Genomic DNA, 17,338 nt, shown 5'->3' on the forward strand with positions numbered 1-17,338 from the left:
TCGACCGTTTCCTTCTTGACGCTGTATTTAGTCGTGGTTCATCCACTCCTGCCAACATTGTCAAATAGTATAATTGTATATTAATGACCTTGCAGACAATACTAATGGTATGGAATGTTATCAGGAAGGCAACAAGTATGTGGTATGCAAATAGAATAGCTAATTCACAGGATAAAGTTAAAACCATATAGTCATTTGTGAAGGAAGTGTTTGGTCAGCAGCACAGGGTCAGTTCATAGTAAAAATATTTATGTTACTGATAAGTCAGATATATGTACAATATTTAACAATCACTTTCTGAGAATTGCTGGTGAATTAAATAAAAACTTAGTTTCTATAGGAAATCACATAACTCTATTGGAAAATGCCTTTTTGAGGCTGATGTTTGAAATACTCCTCTGTGATATGGACAAGGGGAGATGGAGTCAATAATTAAATCACTGAAGACTAAGGTTTTCCTTCCTACCTAGCAGAATATTGAAGTACTGTGCTGAACTTGTTACCTCTGTACTTACCCATATATGTAGTTTTTCCATTAAGACTGGTCAGTTTCCTGAACGACTAATGTACTCACTAGTACAGCCACTTTATAAAAAGCGAGAAAGGGATAATGTACGCAATTTTAGATCCATTTCTATGCCATCAGTGTTTTCTAAAGTAAATTGATCATTTAATATCACATAATTTGCTATAAAATGTGCACTTCGGTTTTAGATGTGGTTTAACAACTTAAAATGCTATATTCTCTTTTCTCTGTGAGGTACTGGATGGATTAAACAAAAGGTTTCGAATGCTAGATTTCTTTTTTGGTTTAACTAAGGCGTTTGATTGTGTTGATCACAAAATTGCTCCAGAAGTTGGATCTTTATGGAATATGGAGAGTAGCTTACAATTGGTTCGCCTCTTACTTTAACAACAGGCACCAAAAGGTCATTATCCATTGTGTCGAGGACGGCTATGATGTGGGGTCTGAGTGGAGCATGGTCAAATAGGAGTGCCCCAGGGATCAGTGCTGGGGCCTCTTCTGCTCCTTATTTATGTAAATGATATGCCCTCTACTATTACAGGTGATTCTAAAATATTTCTGTTTGCTGATGACACTAGCATGTTAGTAAAGGATGTTGTGTGCAACATTGGCACTGTTTCAAATACTGCAGTTAATGGCTTGTCGAAAATAAACTAATGCTAAATCACACTAAGACTCAGTTTTTACAGTTTCTAACACACAATTCAACAAAACCCGATGTTTTAATTTCACAGAATGGGTATATGATTAATGAAGTAGAACAGCTCAAATTTCTTGATGTTCAGATAGATAGTAAACTGTCATGGAAAGTTCACATTCTGGTCTTGTTCAAAGACTTAATGCTGCCATTTTTACTATTTGAACAGTATCTGAAGTAAGTGAGAGTGCAACACAAAAAGTAGTCTACTTCACTTATTTTCACTTGCTTATGGCATATGGTATTGTATTTTGGGGTATTTGGGGCAAAAACGGGTAATAAGTGGTGTAAGTTCAGAAACCTCTTGTCAACCCCTGTTCACTAGCCTGGGTATTCTGACACTGGCCTCTAAATATATATATTCCTTACTGTCATTTCTTGTTAACAATATCAACTTATTACCAAGAATTAGCAGTTTTCCCTCAGTTAATACTAGGCAGAAATCCATTCTGCATTTGGATCACACTTCCTTGACTCTTGTGCAGAAAGGTGTGCAGTATACTGCTGCACCCATTTTTAACAAACTGCCACATGAATTCAGAAATCTTAGGAGCAATCCACGCACTTTCAAATTGAAGCTGAAAAGTTTCCTCATGGGTCACTCCTTCTATTTTGTCAGGGAGTTTCTGTGTTACATTGCTGATTGCGTTTACATAAACTTATGGCTTGTCTTTTTTGGGTTCATAATCATTTTAGTTTATCTGTTATTACTTTTATGTTGAAGTTTCATGTACTTTAACGTTCCATGACCTTGGACATTTGCTCCTCAATTTGGTCCTATGGAACTAAACGTGTAAAAAAAATAGAACATCAGGCATTTTGCAAATGATACAGTTATCTGTAATGAAGCACTATCTGAAAGAAGCTGCATAAATATTAAACAGTCAGATCTTGATGAGATTTTAAAGTGGTGCAGAGATTATCAACTTGCTTTAAATGGTCAGAAATGTAAAATTTCGCACTTCATAAACCAAAAAAACATAGTATCCTATGACTATAATACCACTGAGTTACTGTTGGAATCAGCCAACTCATACAAATACCTGGATATAACACTTTGTAGGGATATGAAATGGAATGATCACGTAGATTCAGTTATCGGTAAAGCAGGTGGCAGACTTCAATATATTGGTAGAATATTGGAGAAGTGCACTCAGCCTACAAAAGGAGATTGCTTACAAATCAATTGTGACCCAAACTAGAGTATTGCTCAAGTGTGGGGGGACCCGTACCGAATAAGACTAACAAGAGATATTGAATGTATACAGAGAAGAGCAGCATGAATGGTCACAGGTTTGTTTAATCTGTGGGAGAGTGTCACAGATATGTGTCTCAGACAGAGCCCATCATCAAAACATCTGCCAAATAAAACTTAATCATCATAAAAGTACAAATACAACGTACACATGACACAAAGAGTAAAAATATAAAAATATTCACAATTAAGTACACATCCCACACAACATGCATTAATACATAAATTTGTGTCACGTAATTACGTTCTCAACATTGGTACTCAACTGTCGGTAGGCTGCCACTTCAAAAACTGACTACCAGTACATGTGCCATCAGGAGCCATACTTATATGGTTGTAGTGATATAAAAAGTGTACATAAAAAGTGAACAGAGAAATTAATAATAAATAGGAGCAAAAACCTATCAGGAAAATTATTAAGCAATAGTCAAATATGTATAAACAAAAATACATCAATGTATCGTGATTCATTTGAGAGCTGGTGGGAAGGTTACGAACGAAGTACCAAGGAAGGGGAGGGGGTGGGGGAGAGACAGCATATTGGGATAATCACAAACCAACTGTAATTTACATAGATGAGAGGAAAACCAACAACATATAGCAATGTTGAATCCAGTGTTATAGAAGAAAGAATCACCTCAGTCCCTTTAGAAGATGCCTGTAAACCAGACTGGGCACAGGGAGGAGAGGATACATAAAGTGCGGAAAAAGGTGCTCTGTTACTAAAAAAAATTACAAAACAATGAAATATTTGAAATTGCCAGGTAGTGTATGGATTTACAAATTTCACTGAAAATCGCAAATAGTATTAAGCCTATAACTAAAGCACCAAGGGGACAGTCACTGTGGTTTTGTTAGGTAATGTACCATATGCACATATGATAAAAGTGAAATTAATGCAGTATCAGGATACGAGGCATGGAAGAGAATGCTCCACAAAACTGAGATGGGGGTGGCATAAGGCATGCAGTGAAAAACCTTTTTTTTTTTACTTAAATGCCATTGCAGCCACAAGGTTAATGTACAGTATATTAATTTAAAAGTGGTGCGACAGACATTTAAACTGTATTCACTTCTCGCCAAGTATTTTGCAGCACTGATGAGAGGCTGGGGAAGGGGAGGGGGGAGGTAGAGAGTGAGACAGTCACAAACCCACCATAATTCATATAGATGAGAGACAGTAACACAAAGCATAAACTTCCTAACAGATTAAACTGGTGTTTGGTACACTTGATTCTTGACACACACACACACACACACACACACACACACACACACACACACACACACACACAATATTCACGTAATGTCTAGGCTTCTACTGGGCCAAGTAATCAATGGACTACCCCCCCCCCCCCCCCCTCCAAATCCAGCGATCTGGGAACTTGAACTCATGATCCAATAACTGTTTAACCCAGACACCCTTTATGACTAAGCATTTAGCACCACAACAGGCTAACTAGACATGATTAAGTAAAGCCTGACAGAAAAGGCAGAAACAAGTCAGAAAATTAGGAAAAGCCACCTATATGATGAAACTGTGCCAAAATAGCAAGGCAGTACATCTCGGGACATTTTCCACAGCTGTCGGATCCCATGAACTCAAGGGTTGATCAGTTACAGATACTCACACCAAATATAAGCCAACCATGTCATCTCTTGGTCGGGTTAGTAACAGAACATGACAATCACTAGTTACGATAGACATTAACACTAACACAGATCAGTCAGCATGTGTACTGCTGGTGAGGACACCAAGGGAGAAGATAGCAAAGATATTAAGGAAGCAATGTCAATTGGAGCCTGTTTGTTCATTTATAACTATCTCCATGCTGGTTTGTGGGGGTTTTGTAAATAACCATAAGTGATTCTTCTATACTGCCAAATTTGACAGTGCTGTATGTTTCCATAATATGTTCACTCTGCAGAAGTGTGTGTGTGCTGACCTGAAACTTCCTGGCAGATTAAAACAGAGTGCCAGGCCAGGATTTGAACTTGCAACCTGAGTTCTGACCTGGCACACAGTTGAACCTGTTAGGAAGTCTCATGCTTTATGTTACTGTCTGTCATATGTATGAATTATGACTGGTTTGTGACTGTCTCTATCCCTACCTGCCCCCCCCCCCCCCCTCCCCCATCCGCCACTTCCCACCAAACCTAAAGTGAATCACATGATTTATTGATGTATTTTTATTTACACATTTCATATGATTCATCATTATTTATTGCACATAAACAGGCCATTTAGGCCCATGGCAGAAGACAAAAATATACGAATACATGAACGTAAAATGTAATGAAATGACATACAATCCATGAATTGTATGTTTGCCCATTTACTTCTGTCTCTGTCATCCTCAAAACTAGCTGTTGGATCTGCTTCACCTCTTTGATGTCTACCAGCTGGCTGACATACTAATACTTTCTTAGGGAGAGTACCCTCTGCTCAGAGAGCATTTCCTGCCCATTGTAGTCATCTAGAAATCACTTTTTCAGTATCAGCTTTCTTTAACTGTTGATACAGACCTTCATTGTGCCTTCTTTCCCTTGTTTCAGCTTCTGTATTCTATACTGTGCCATAAGCTTTCCTTAATGATCTTCCTCTCAAGTGCACAGATGTGTTCTTCCACTGTCAGTGTACTAGATTAGATTAGTTTTTCATTCCATAGATCCATGCTGAGGGATCCTCGTGGATGTGGAACATGTCAACCTTCTTTTTTTTTTTTTTTTTTTTTTTTTTTTTTTTTTTTTTTTTTTTTTTTTTAGCTGAAATAACAATACTAATAGTGTGACTATATACAATACATCATTTGTTTCTATTAAAAAATTCGTCTATGGAGTAGAAGGAGTTGGCCACTAGTTTGTGCAGATCATTTTTGTTCCTGGTGTTGTATGTATGAACTGAGCTGTTTGTTGGAAAAAGAGATATATTATTTAGGACAAATCTCATTAAGGAGTAAATATACTGACAGGCAGTGGTTAGTATACCCAGTTCTTTGAAAAGGTTTCTACATGATGTCCGTGAATTTACTCCACAAATAACACGTATTACACGCTTTTGGACTCTGAAAACTTTTGCTTGACTTGAAGAGTTACCCCAGAATATTATACCATATGACAATATGGAATGAAAGTAGGCAAAGTATGCAAGCTTTTTCATTTTTATGTCGCCTATGTCTGCTAACACTCGAATTGCAAACACAGATTTGTTAAGGCGTTTCTGCAGTTCTGTGGTGTGCTCCTCCAAACTGAATTTATTATCAAGTTGTAATCCCAGGAATTTAAGACTGTCAACCTCTTCTATCTGCTCTTCTTCATACTTGATGCATATGCTGGGTAGAAACCTCTTACAGGTTCTGAATTGCATGTAGTGAGTCTTTTCAAAGTTTAATGTCAATGAGTTGGCTTTAAACCATTTATTAATATCCATGAAAATATCATTAGAAGATCTTTCTAGAACTCCACTCGACATACTATTTATTGCAATACTTGTGTCATCTGTAAACAAAACGAACTCTGCTTCTGGCAGTGTAACTGATGAGAGATCATTAATGTACACAAGAAAAAGCAATAGCCCTAAGATGGACCCTTGTGGGACACCACATGTAATTTCTTCCCATTCTGATGATGACTGATGACTTAATTCACTAGTCCCTTGTACTGCCACCCTTTGTTTCCTGTTAGCTAGGTATGACTTGAACCATTTTGCAGCACTGCCCGTGACACCATAGAATTCTAATGTATTTAAAAGGATGTTGTGGTTCACACAATCAAATGCCTTTGACAAATCACAGAAAATACCTGCAGCTTGTAATTTGTTATTTAATGAATTAAGCACATTTTCACTGTAGGTGTAAATAGCCTTCGCGATATCAGAACCCTTCAGAAATCCAAACTGAGTTCTTGATAATATGTTATTTGTGGTCAGGTGGTTGAGAAGCTGCCTGTACATTACTTTTTCTAAAATTTTTGAGAATGCTGGCAAAAGTGAAATCGATCTGTAGTTTGATGGTATCTCTTTATCCCCTTTCTTGAATAGAGGCTTAACATCTGCATATTTTAGTCAATCAGGAAATGTCCCAGTTACAATTGACTGGTTACACAAGTAACTTAGAATTGTACTAAACTCACAAGAACATGCTTTAACTAACTTTGTTGATATTTCATCGTAACCACTAGAATGCTTTGTTTTCACAGATTTTATTATGGAAGTTATTTCTTTTGGTGAAGTGAGTGACACATTCATGTAGCTGAAGCTATTTGTAAAGGCTAGTTTCAGATATTCAAGTGCATTATTTACTGATCCTGACAATCCCATTCTATCAGTTGTTGTTGTTGTGGTCTTCAGTCCTGAGACTGGTTTGATGCAGCTCTCCATGCTACTCTATCCTGTGCAAGCTTCTTCATCTCCCAGTACCTACTGCAACCTACATCCTTCTGAATCTGCTTAGTGTATTCATCTCTTGGTCTCCCCCTACGATTTTTACCCTCCACGCTGCCCTCCAATACTAAATTGGTGATCCCTTGATGCCTCAGAACATGTCCTACCAACCGATCCCTTCTTCTGGTCAAGTTGTGCCACAAACTTCTCTTCTCCCCAATCCTATTCATTACTTCCTCATTAGTTATGTGATCTACCCATCTAATCTTCAGCATTCTTCTGTAGCACCACATTTCGAAAGCTTCTATTCTCTTCTTGTCCAAACTATTTATCATCCATGTTTCACTTCCATACATGGCTACACTCCATACAAATACTTTCAGAAATGACTTCCTGACACTTAAATCTATACTCGATGTTAACAAATTTCTCTTCTTCAGAAACGCTTTCCTTGCCATTGCCAGTCTACATTTTATATCCTCTCTACTTCGACCATCATCAGTTATTTTGCTCCCCAAATAGCAAAACTCCTTTACTACTGTAAGTGTCTCATTTCCTAATCTAATACCCTCAACATCACCCGACTTAATTCGACTACATTCCATTATTCTCGTTTTGTTTTTGTTGATGTTCATCTTATATCCTCCCTTCAAGACACCATCCATTCCGTTCAACTGCTCTTCCAAGTCCTTTGCTGTCTCTGAAAGAATTACAATGTCATCGGCGAACCTCAAAGTTTTTATTTCTTCTCCATGGATTTTAATACCTACCCCGAATTTTTCTTTTGTTTCCTTTACTGCTTGCTCAATATACAGATTGAATAACATCGGGGAGAGGCTACAACCCTGTCTCACTCCCTTCCCAACCACTGCTTCCCTTTCATGTCCCTCGACTCTTATAACTGCCATCTGGTTTCTGTACAAATTGTAAATAGCCTTTCGCTCCCTGTATTTTACCCCTGCCACCTTTAGAATTTGAAAGAGAATATTCCAGTCAACATTGTCAAAAGCTTTCTCTAAGTCTACAAATGCTAGAAACGTAGGTTTGCCTTTCCTTAATCTTTCTTCTAAGATAAGTCGTAAGGTCAGTATTGCCTCACGTGTTCCAGTATTTCTACGGAATCCAAACTGATCTTCCCCGAGGTCGGCTTCTACTAGTTTTTCCATTTGTCTGTAAAGAATTCGTGTTAGTATTTTGTAGCTGTGGCTTATTAAACTGATTGTTCGGTAATTTTCACATCTGTCAACACCTGCTTTCTTTGGGATTGGAATTATTATATTCTTCTTGAAGTCTGAGGGTATTTCGCCTGTTTCATACATGTTGCTCACCAGATGGTAGAATTTTGTCAGGACTGGCTCTCCCAAGGCCGTCAGTAGTTCCAATGGAATGTTGTCTACTCCGGGGGCCTTGTTTCGACTCAGGGCTTTCAGTGCTCTGTCAAACTCTTCACGCAGTATCGTATCTCCCATTTCATCTTCATCTACATCCTCTTCCATTTCCATAATATTGTCCTCAAGTGCATCGCCCTTGTATAGACGCTCTATATACTCCTTCCACCTTTCTGCTTTCCCTTCTTTGCTTAGAACTGGGTTTCCATCTGAGCTCTTGATGTTCATACAAGTGGTTCTCTTATCTCCAAAAGTCTCTTTAATTTTCCTGTAGGCAGTATCTATCTTACCCCTAGTGAGATATGCCTCTACATCCTTACATTTGTCCTCTAGCCATCCCTGCTTGGCCATTTTGCACTTCCTGTCGATCTCATTTTTGAGACATTTGTATTCCTTTCTGCCTGCTTCATTTACTGCATTTTTATATTTTCTCCTTTCATCAATTAAATTCAATATTTCTTCTGTTACCCAAGGATTTTTACTAGCCCTCGTCTTTTTACCTACTTGATCCTCTGCTGCCTTCACTACTTCATCCCTCAAAGCTACCCATTCTTCTTCTACTGTATTTCTTTCCCCCATTCCTGTCAATTGTTCCCTTATGCTCTCCCTGAAACTCTGTACACCCTCTGGTTCTTTCAGTTTATCCAGGTCCCATCTCCTTAAGTTCCCACCTTTTTGCAGTTTCTTCAGTTTTAATCTACAGGTCATAACCAATAGATTGTGGTCAGAGTCCACATCTGCCCCTGGAAATGTCTTACAATTTAAAACCTGGTTCCTAAATCTCTGTCTTACCATTATATAATCTATCTGATACCTTTTAGTGTCTCCAGGGTTCTTCCATGTATACAACCTTCTATCATTATTCTTAAACCAAGTGTTAGCTATGATTAAGTTGTGCTCTGTGCAAAATTCTACCAGGCGGCTTCCTCTTTCATTTCTTAGCCCCAATCCATATTCACCTACTACGTTTCCTTCTCTCCCTTTTCCTACACTCGAATTCCAGTCACCAAAGACTATTAAATTTTCATCTCCCTTCACTGTCTGAATAATTTCTTTTATTTCATCATTCATTTCTTCAATTTCTTCGTCATCTGCAGAGCTAGTTGGCATATAAACTTGTACTACTGTAGTAGGTGTGGGCTTCGTATCTATCTTGGCCACAATAATGCGTTCACTATGCTGTTTGTAGTAGCTTACCCGCATTCCTATTTTCCTATTCATTATTAAACCTACTCCTGCATTACCCCTATTTGACTTTGTGTTTATAACCCTGTATTCACAGGACCAGAAGTCTTGTTCCTCCTGCCACCGAACTTCACTAATTCCCACTATATCTAACTTTAACCTATCCATTTCCCTTTTCAAATTTTCTAACCTACCTGCCCGATTAAGGGATCTGACATTCCACGCTCCGATCTGTAGAACGCCAGTTTTCTTTCTGCTGAGAACGACATCCTCTTGAGTAGTCCCCGCCCGGAGATCCGAATGGGGGACTATTTTACCTCCGGAATATTTTACCCAAGAGGACGCCATCATCATTTAATCATACAGTAAAGCTGCATGCCCTCGGGAAAAATTACGGCCGTAGTTTCCCCTTGCTTTCAGCCGTTCGCAGTACCAGCACAGCAAGGCCGTTTTGGTTATTGTTACAAGGCCAGATCAGTCAATCATCCAGACTGTTGCCCTTGCAACTACTGAAAAGGCTGCTGCCCCTCTTCAGGAACCACACGTTTGTCTGGCCTCTCAACAGATACCCCTCCGTTGTGGTTGTACCTACGGTACGGCTATCTGTATCGCTAAGGCACACAAGCCTCCCCACCAACGGCAAGGTCCCCTTCATGGGGGGGATTCTATCAGTAACGGATATAAAGTACTTGTTAAATAGAGTTGCCACACTATGCCCATCGGTTACTAATGTGTCATCTACCCTCAATGCTATTTGCTCCTGTTCCTTTCTGGTTCTTCCAGTCTCCTCTTTCACTATATCCCATATTGTTTTCATTTTGTTCCCTGACACTGCTATCTTCTTCTCATAGTGCATTTGTTTAGATGTCTGAATTACTTTTTTTACTACTTTACAGTATTCCTTGAATTTAGCTAAATCATCAGTATTGGAGCTATTCTTGGTAGACAGATACATTTTCCTTTTTGTCTTACAGGAAATCTTTATTCCTTGTGTAATCCATGGTTTTATTATAGACTTCTGTTTAATTTGAGTAACTTTTAGAGGAAAACAGTTTTCAAACATGGTACTGACATTGTTCATGAATGTATTATATTTTTCATTTATGTCATGGGCACTATAAACATCTTTCCAGTTCATATCTTTGAGCAGTTTTCTAAAACACTCAATTTTTGGTTGACTGACTACTCTCTTGTACTCAGACTTAGCAGTCTTGATAATCTGCTCAGAATTTACATCTAAAACAAGGAGCTGCATGTCATGATCTGACAGTCCATTTATTACTGGTTTTATGATATGATTTTGTTCCTTTGATTTGTCTATAAAAATGTTATCAATGGCTGTCCTTGAGGATTTAGTGATCCTAGTTGGAAAGTTTACAGTGTGAGTTAGATTGAAAGACAACATTAGTAACTGCAGTAAATGTTTACTGGAAGATTGCATTAGAAAATCTGTATTAAAGTCACCAGCAATCAAAATTTCTTTGTTTCTTTCCTGTTAAATAACCCAAAAGAGCTTCTAGATGATTTATGAATAGATTATAATTTCCTGCAGGTGCTCGGTAAATAGTTACTATTGTATAGGATCTGTTATGGAACTCTACTTCTGTTGCACATGCTTCTAGATGCTGGTCTAAACAGAATTTATTAATGTCAATGTTCTTGAATTTATGGCAGTTTTTAATAAATGTGGCAACTCCTCCTCCATCCATATCTACTCTGCAGAAATAGGAAGCTAGCTTAAATCCTGAAATGTCTAACGTATCTATGCCAGTGGTCACTTGATGTTCAGAGAGGCAGATTATATCAATTTGGTTAGATGAATTCATTTCATCGATACAAATGAGTAGTTCTTCAATTTTATTTCTGAGTCCCAGAATGTTCTGGTGTAATAAAGATAACTGATACTGCATACTAATGTGATTATAACTGTTTTGGCGAAGATGAACTGGCAGTTTCTGATTACTTTCTTTTAAACAATTTTTGAAAAAGTAATGTACAGTCGGCTTTATAACCATCTTATCTCAAATAACATACTGTCAAAGTCACAGGTTGGATTTCTAAAAGGTTCTGATATTGAGAAGGCTATCTACACTTACAGTGAAAATGTGCTTAATTCATTAGACAAAAAATTGCAGGCAACTGGTATATTTTGTGATCTGTCAAAGGCATTTGACTGTGTAAATCACAATATCCTTTTAAGTAAATTAGAATATTATAGTGTAACAGGAAATGCTGCAAAATGGTTCAAATCTTATATCTCTGGCAGGAAACAAAGGGTGTTATTAGGAAAGAGACATGTATCAAGTTATCAGGCATCATCCAACTGGAAACTAATTACATGTGGGGTCCCCACAAGGTTCCATTTTGGGGCCCTTACTTTTTCTTGTGTATATCAACGACCCTTCATCAGTAACATTACCAGATGCCAAGTTCGTTTTGTTTGCCGATGATACAAACATTGCAATAAATAGCAAATCAAGTGTAGTCTTAGAAAGATCAGCCAATAAAATATTTGTGGACATTAATCACTGGTTCCTAGCCAATTCTTTGTCACTAAACTTTGAAAAAACACACTAAATGCAGTTCAGAACTTGTAAGGGGTGTCCCACGAGTGTATGTCTAACATACGATGACAAGAAGATAGAAGAAGTGGACAGTGTTAAATTCTTGGGATTATAGCTTGATAATAAATTCAACTGAGAGGAGCACACCACAGAACTGCTGAAGCGTCTTGACAAATCTCTCTTTGCAATGCGAATTTTGTCAGACATAGGGGATATAAAAATGAAAAAGCTGGCATACTATGCTTACTTTCATTCCATAATGTCATATGGGATTATTTTTTGGGGTAATTCATCAAGCCAAGCTAAAGTTTTCCAGGCACAAAAACATGCAGTAAGAGTTATATGTGGTGTGAACTCAAGAACATCCTGCAGAAGCCTGTTTAGGGAACTAGGGATACTAACTACTGCTTCCCAATATATTTATTCCTTAATGAAATTTGTCATTAAAAATATATCACTTTTTCAAACCAACACCTCAATTCATGGAATAAATACTAGAAATAAGAATAATCTTCACAAGGATTTAAAGTCACTTAGTCTTCTACAAAAGGTGTGCATTATTCAGGAACACACATTTTCAATAACTAGCCACAAGCCATCAAAAGCTTAACCACCAATGAAGTTCAGTTTAAGAGAAGCCTAAAGGATTTATTGGTGGCCAACTCCTCCTACTCCACTGATGAATTTCTCAGTAAAACCAACTGATTTGTATATAAGTACACTATAACTTCTGCACAATTTCAGAGCAGTAATGTGTTCATTGAAAATTTGTGTGTGTGTGTGTGTGTGTGTGTGTGTGTGTGTGTGTGTGTGTGTGTGTAAGTACAATCCAACTTCTGCACTGGTGCAGTAATGGGTTCATTGTAAATAAGTATTATAGTAGTTGTATTAGATGTTTATTACCTTATAAATAAATAAATAAATAAACTTTTTTATTTTAAATTCAGTGCATTAGTATTTGTAAAATGACTCTTTCATATAGTGTTCATTAAAAAATGACGATCATTCCACTTGGGACCTGTGGAATGGTACATTAGCTTATTTGTTTTAGTTGTAAATATTTGTCATGTATTATTGTTTTTCTGACATGTTCCACATCCTGGAGCACCTCCTCAGTACGGATCAATTGGAATGAAAGTAAATCTAATCTAATCTAAATGGAGGCTGTATGCTAAAATCTGACTCCTGTTCATCTGTTTTCTCAAACTAAGTGTGTCTGCCAATCACTCTTAAATCTAGGTTTCTTTCCCCCTTCCCTATCCTAAAAAAGGCATTCCTCTGACACCTGTGACCACTAGCTCGTGTCACACAATCATACAATATAACTAGTTGCACTAGGGACACGTACAGCTGTATCTTGCTTTCCTAGAATACAATGTGTGATGAGTATAGATGGTTTAACTGTAGTTCACCTGATTCGCTTTTGTTATTTTTTGTCAAATTTCCTTCTCTATCTCACTTTTATTCAACGATGTTGACCCCCATAGTAGCAGTAGTAATCTATTTTGGCCATACACTTTTAATATAGCTACAACCATACAACTATGCCACTTGGTGGCATGTGTTGATATCATCAATTGAACATCTATGTTGAGAATGTAATTATGTGACAATACTACTTGATGATGCATTCTATATGCTATATAAACTTAGTTGCGAGTTTTTTAAATATTTTTATTGTTAATGTCGTGTGTGCATTGTGCATGGCTTTCATGGCAGTTAAGTCTCATTTAGCAAATATTTTGATGACGGGCTACACCCAAAACACATCACCAAATATAATTTTTAACAACTAGTAATCTGTTGATGTTAGCCGCCTTATAAAGCATTAATGTTAAGACATGCTCAGAATTACCAACTGTTGCATCACACACTACAGTGCCTGGAGATTGTCCTTTATGCCATCCACTGTAGTAGTTGATGCTAACCTAATAGAAGCTGCATTCATTCCTCCAGTTAGTCTTGCAATAGGCTAGCAGACGTAGGTTAAAAAGTGATGCGGTGAGAGTGGAAGCCTCAGACAGTAGCTTTGCTACTAGTCCAGCTTTCCCAATCCATCACTTACAGGCAGCCTGGCTTCCTTCATACATTTGTTCCCATTTACAACTAATAACAGGGTCATTCCACAAGAAATGCACACTATTTTTGTAAAAATACAGTTTTCATTCTGCATGTGTGAAAGTTTTACAGTGTGTAGATACATCCTTCCTGCTTGTTTTCAAACTTATTTCAACCTGTTCCCGTGAGTGGCACCGTCACAGCATGTCTTCAAGATGGCTGTTACACTTGACGTTCGTCAGAAGCAACAAGAATTCCTGTGCTGTGAAAATGAGACATTGGGAAACATCCACAAGAGGTTGAAAAAGTTGTATGGAGATAATGCTGTCGATCACAGTACAGTCAAGTCAGTGGGCAAACAGGTTACGCGATGAAACTGGGCACGGCAATATTGAGGATTGGCCTCGCAGCGGCAGGCCTCGTACTGCACACACTCCAGACAATGTGCAGAGACTTAACAAATTGGTGACTGCTGACAGTGAACGAATTGTCACGCTACGTCGGGACAGGGGAAGGAAGTGTTTGCAGAATACTTAAAAAAGGTTTGTGCCAGGTGGGTTCCCAGGATGTTGACAGTGGCTCAGAAAGAAACAAGAAAAACGGTATGCCGAGAACTTTTGGAACAGTACGAGAATGGTGGAGATGATTTTCTTGGAAGAATTGTGGACAGGTGATGAAACATGGCTCCATCATTTTTCATCAGAGACGAAGAGGCAATCAATGGAGTGGCATCATGCAAATTCATCCAAGAAAAAAAATTCAAAACTACACCTTCTGCTGGAAAAGTTATGGCTATGGTGTTTTTCAATTCCGAAGGACTCTTGCTTGTGGACATCATGCCAAGTGGAACCACCGTAAATTCTGATGCATATGTGACGACACTGAAGAAACTTCAAGCTCGACTGAGTCGTGTTCGACCACATCGCCAAAGGCAGGGTGTTTTGCTGTTGTCCAACAATGCATGGCCACATGTCAGTCAAAAAACCACAAAACTCAATGGACAACACTGAAACACCCGCCTTACAGTCCTGACCTGGCTCCATGTGACTATCGTCTCTTTGGGAAACTGAAAGACACTCTTCGTAGAACAAGATGACCCCCTTGTGCACGCTGCCTAACAGTGGCTCCAACAGGTTGGTCCAGAATTTTACCGTGCGGGTATACAGGCGCTGGTTCCAAGATGGCGTAAGGCAGTTGAGAGGGATGGAAATTATGTGGAGAAATGAAAATATTGTTCCTAAAGGATGTATCTACACACTGTAAAACTTTCAAACATGTAGAATAAAATGTGGATAAAAAAATAGAGTGCATTTCTCTTGGAGTGACCCTTGTATAAAAGTTGTTCCACATTCAACTACAAAAATTATGTAAGTCATTTTTCTCTCCAAGAACCTCTTACAACAGGTCTTGCAAAGTAAAATTTATTTTTTTCCAATGAAGCAAACTTTGGGAAAGCAGTTATAAAATAGCAATCCACTGAAAACAAAAAACAAAGCTGTACCATCATGGCTTTGATTTTTTTATGCATAATCTTAGGACAATATAGAAATAACAAAGTCAACAAACACTGTAAAATTGTTGCCCAGTGTACCGTATTTACTCGAATCTAAGCCGCACTCGAATCTAAGCCGCACCTGATAAATGAGACTCGAAATAAAGGAAAAAAAAATTTCCCGAATCTAAGACCCACCTGAAATTTGAGACTCGAAATTCAAGGGGAGAGAAAAGTTTTAGGCCGCACCTCCAAATCGAAACAAAGTTGGTCCATTGTAATATGAGAGACAATTTAGGTCGAATGAATGACGATACAGCTACAGTAGTTTGGTTCGAGTCGTAAGTTTAGCAGTTAAGCTTTACCAGGTAGCCATTGCTATGCGTCAGGCGCTCTGTCCGTATTTATACGGGTACCCTTCCTTTTTCACGTGCTTCGTCTGGTTTGAATCGATTGCTTATTTTGCTTTGATCTGATAAGTGCCGTTTTCTTTTTTATAGGTGTTTACGTCACTCTAAGCTGAAGATGCATTACTGTACTGTGTCATGCATTGTTTGTCGCATTCTGATAGTGCATGTTTACGGCCTGTCGCCGCTCGCGGCAAGGCTTGCTTTTGTGCGCGCTACCGCCGCTTATAATAAAGAGGAATCGTCTCATTAGCGAAACAATGGCAAGAGACTGCTATTTGTTGTTACTTACACTGCTGCTTTCCTTGATAATGATCAACAAGTACCAAATAATAGACCGCGTATAATAGAACATGTTCTGAACGAGAGTTAGGCGAAAATTTTTCTGCGTTTGAAAATCTTCGCGGCCGCTTCTTTAGTACATCAAATTCTGCACAGAAATTAGAGCCATCTTAGATTTAAAAATCTAGTCAGTTGCCGTGCTTCATTTCTTACTGTATCACTATTAGGCATAAGAATAATACGAATATAAACATGACACGATACGTATATTCTTCGGCGTTTGCTGTTGTCCCACTCTAGTTTCGTAGTTTATTAGGCAGACAGGATTTAAATGAGATAGCAGCAAACACGAAAGAATACATGGCAAAATGTTTATATTCATATTATACTTATGGTGAAGAGAATACTGCATGTGATTCACATTTCATCAGGCTCCTATAAGCAACCATCTCTTCCTACAGATAGGAAAAAATTCAGAACGTAGAGTTGGCCATACTGACAAACATCCCAAACAGTCTTGTCAGTCGGATTTGGCAGTACATTGAAATTGTGCTACATTTGAAGATGAACAATACGGAATTTGTATTTACTTCGTTGGATAATGTATGAAAATGCAGTGGTCGAAACTCGGGGTGGAGAAAGTAAAGCTCGTCTTCCACCTTTTTTTAAATTTATTTACTGACGCAGAGGTTTTGGCGACAGTATTAATCTTTGTGCCTACAAAGCATGCCTGTGTAGCGCTACATATATTCTATGGCAGAAGTTACTTGTGGCAGCACCTACAAACATTTTTCAGAACTTCCGCTTGCTTCGCACTCGATTCTAAGCCGCAGGCGGTTTTTTGGATTACAAAAACCGGAAAAAAAGTGCGGCTTAGATTCGAGTAAATACGGTAACTATGTTTTGCAAAGATGTCCTTTTATCACTATATTCATGCATTCAGTAACTATGGAAAATTGTACACTTTAAAATCTGGGCACCACTTTTCATTTTCGTGACACATTTTAATTAATACTAAATTTTGTTTTACCTTAAATTTAAGCGTGAAGACACATTTGTTGTATCCGTGCTTTACAGTGTTATGGCCATTTGAACTTTTTGCT

Source organism: Schistocerca cancellata, chromosome 3 (genome assembly GCF_023864275.1).
Source record: "Schistocerca cancellata isolate TAMUIC-IGC-003103 chromosome 3, iqSchCanc2.1, whole genome shotgun sequence".
Taxonomy (NCBI): Eukaryota; Metazoa; Arthropoda; class Insecta; order Orthoptera; family Acrididae; genus Schistocerca; species Schistocerca cancellata.